Source organism: Lynx canadensis, chromosome E1, assembly GCF_007474595.2.
Source record: "Lynx canadensis isolate LIC74 chromosome E1, mLynCan4.pri.v2, whole genome shotgun sequence".
Taxonomy (NCBI): Eukaryota; Metazoa; Chordata; class Mammalia; order Carnivora; family Felidae; genus Lynx; species Lynx canadensis.
The window spans coordinates 35,717,339-35,720,477 of record NC_044316.2 but is presented as its reverse complement, the minus strand read 5'-3'; the positions used below and the strand labels follow the sequence as shown (position 1 = coordinate 35,720,477).

The 3,139-nt window shown below is 59.7% G+C and overlaps 1 long non-coding RNA gene across 1 annotated transcript; it reads right to left on the bottom strand.

Annotated features, from left to right (window-relative positions):
- Positions 1–900: 900 nt before the first annotated feature.
- Positions 901–1,851, bottom strand: LOC115501502. Its single transcript, XR_003964808.1, has 2 exons — positions 1,400–1,851; positions 901–1,268 (listed from the first exon to the last, which is right to left on the bottom strand). It is a non-coding gene; the product is annotated as an uncharacterized LOC115501502 (long non-coding RNA).
- Between the last annotated feature and the right edge of the window lie 1,288 nt (positions 1,852–3,139).

The window sequence follows — 3,139 nt, the reverse complement described above, 5'->3', positions numbered from 1 at the left end:
GACATTGTAAACGTTTAAAGCACCGCTCAAGCACGAGGTAAAAAAAAAAAAGCAACACGCCAAATATAACCCTTGCCTTGTTCCCACCGCGGACTGAAGCTGAACCGCAGGGAAATCCAGCAGACTTGTTCCCGAGGCCTTTGGGGTGACAGAGCCACCCAGAGACCTTGAGAGAAGGGGGACGGGGGGAGTCACCCAGCCAAGCTCTCCCTCGGGTGTGGCACCCGAAGTGAGCGAGGCGTGGCAAGCCCTGAGCTGTGCGTGTTTCCCTTGAGGGAGCTGCTAATGATGGCAGGGGTGTTGAAACAACAGAACAGGGGCGCTTGGGTGGCTCAGCCAGCCGATGTGACTGCCTCTTGATTTCGGCTCAGGTCACGTTCTCACGGTTGTGAGATTGAGCCCCGCGTGGGGCTCAGTGCTGGGCCTAGAGCCTGCTTGGGACTCTCTCCCTCTCTCTCTCTCTCTCAAAATAAATGCACTTGAAACACACACACACACACACACACACACACCCCAAAATAAACCCAGTACACCCGGCGGGGAGGCGGTGCTCGTGCCGCACGGCTGTCTGCTTTATAAAAACTGCCTTGAGGTGTCGTGCGAATCGGTGGCCTGGGCTGTTCTCTAGCTCCAGTCTCAATTCCTCCAAGGCAAAGACCGCGTCTCGTTCATCCTGTGCGTCCTGGGCCCGCGCCCGGATGCACGTGGCTGAGAAAGCTCCCCGTCGCCCCACACCGGGAAATCAGGGGCACCGTTGCTGCCACAGGACCTCGGGAGGTGGCCGCGTCTGCTCCTTGTCCCACAAGGGGATGCAGAGATTCCTCGGAAGGGCAGTTAAGCACAGCTATTTTCTCTCGTTGCTTTGGTCATCGTCAGGCATTTGTTAGGAGACAGGGACAGGCAAAGGCAGACCTTTATTCTTATTCAATCGCCTTTGCGGAACACCCTCACCTGCACAGGCATTGGGAAGGCAACTGTAATTAAGATACAGAGAAAAGGAAGGAAGGTTCATTCCTCACGGCGGGCTGGTGCCTGCAGCGAAAGTATCCAAGTATCCTGGAATATGAGGGCTGGAAGGCTTCTTAGGGGGTAACATAGCCTCTCTTATACAGATGGGAAAACTGAGGCCCAAAATGGGGTAGGGGCTTGCCCAAGTTCCACAGGTTAGAACACTCCAGCAGTCTTTAATCGGATTTATGAATGAGAAGGTAGGAGAGTTGGTTCTCAGCCTCCAGTGCTGATGGACTGAAGCTGGTAAAAGGTGGAGCCTGGAAGACAGATAGGAGAGGGAGGGTGGTGTCATCGACAAAAGGAAGGCGGGGAGCCCCACACAGGATGGGAGCCCTCAGTCTTCCCTCCCTCAGGGCTTGGAAATCTTTGCTGATGGCCAGTTCCTTACCAGAGGTCGCAGACAGAGAAAGAGGGAGATTTCTGAGCCCAGGGCATCACCCCGGGGGGAGGCGGGAAACGGCAGTGAGGGATGGGAGTTCTCTTGTTTCTGTTACTTGTATCTCGAGATGTGCCTTTGGCCGAGTCGCTTCTCCCCTTAGTTTTGCCATCCGTAAAATGGGGTCACCGTCCCTGCCCCACCGCGCGTGGGGCCAGGATGCCCTAAGGGGATCAAAAGAGGGGAGCACGGAGGCAAGGTTGTGTGCCTGGCTTCTGGCAATCAGATTCCTCCCCGCTCCCCCCGGACCTGCCCCAAAGAGGCGTCTGGAAGTTGCACAGAGCCAGCCAGTCTGGGCGCGAGACAATCAGCAGCCCCGACGCCGCCGCCGCCGCCGCCGCCGACACAGAACAGCAACTGAGACGGCGGCGGGGGGCGGTGACCCGGCCCAGCCGCGCGAAGTGGGGACGGCCGCGCGTCACCGCGCCTCCTCCCCGCGGTCTACACCCGCGGACGACGCCCCTCCTCCCGGGGCTCCGTATGCACGCGACCCGCCGCCGCCGCCGCGTCGGCCCGGGCGCCCGCCCGGCGTCCCCCCCCACTCCCGCTTCCTATTTGTGGCCGGGAGCGCGGAGCGTGTCACGTCCAGGAAGGACGAGCCGGACCCGGCGTCCGGCGGGCAGCGGCCCCCGCCCAGCCCCGGGCACGCCTCTGCGGGCGCCACGTCCCGGCGCGGGTGCGGTCCCAGGGCGGACGGGGAGCAGGGGTGGGGGGAGAGGAGCCCAGCGCCCGCAGCGGCCCCGCCCCGCGAGAGGGGGCGCCTCCCGGAGCCTCCTTTACAGCCCCCGCCGCTTGGTCAACGGAGAGCTGGCAACTCGGGCGCCCGAAAGCAAAGCCAACGGGGAAGAAGGGGGCGCCAACCGCCTGAGCTGGGTCCCCTCCTCCGCTCCTGCACTCGGTTCCGCTGCCCCTGCCCCTGATCTAGGACCAGAGCCAGCCCTAGAGCTATAGGATGACATCCTATGGCGGAGGAAGGTGGGGACAGAGCCTACAGGTCAACCCTGTGGTTTGACGGATGCGAAAACCCAGGCCCAGAGTGGGCCCCCTCCCCGACGTGTTCAAGGCCCCCCACTGTAAGTCAGCGCCTAGCCCACGTTTTTGTTGCCCAGCCCAGGGCCCTTTCTCCAACACCCCGTACCCTACTTCAAATGAAATCAAATCCACCCTTGGGCTAAGGACAGCCAGACTTTTTGCCAAAGTGTGGTTTGGCTAAATTAGTCAAATGCCAGGAAAACAGAATGGAAGGTTTCTAATAAAATCTGTCTCCACCGGCCGGGCAGGAGTGTTATAAGGGCTCACCCTCTGGTTCCACAAATCACCTGCACAACCTTGTTTGACATTTGCAGCCTGGCAGCCACAGGCACACCGCACCCCCTCCTTTCTTGCGGGCCCCCGCCCCCGCCACACACACACAATGGCATTTTCTTCTCCGGTACCTGGAAGGGGCAGAAATGCGCAGTGACCTGGTTTGCCCGGTGTTGCCCGTGTTTTTTTTCTCTACCTTTAAAAACTGGCCAGGGCTGGGAAAGTGGGGATAGGAAATGGATTCGAATCTCCTACTATCTTCTACCTCAGCTTAGGGCTCTTGCATTCTACCCACGGCGAGTCTCAAACTGCGTCCCATGATTATATTTAGACCTCCCTTCTTTCCCCGTCTTCATAGAGGGCTAATTTAGCTATTGTCCAAGCACA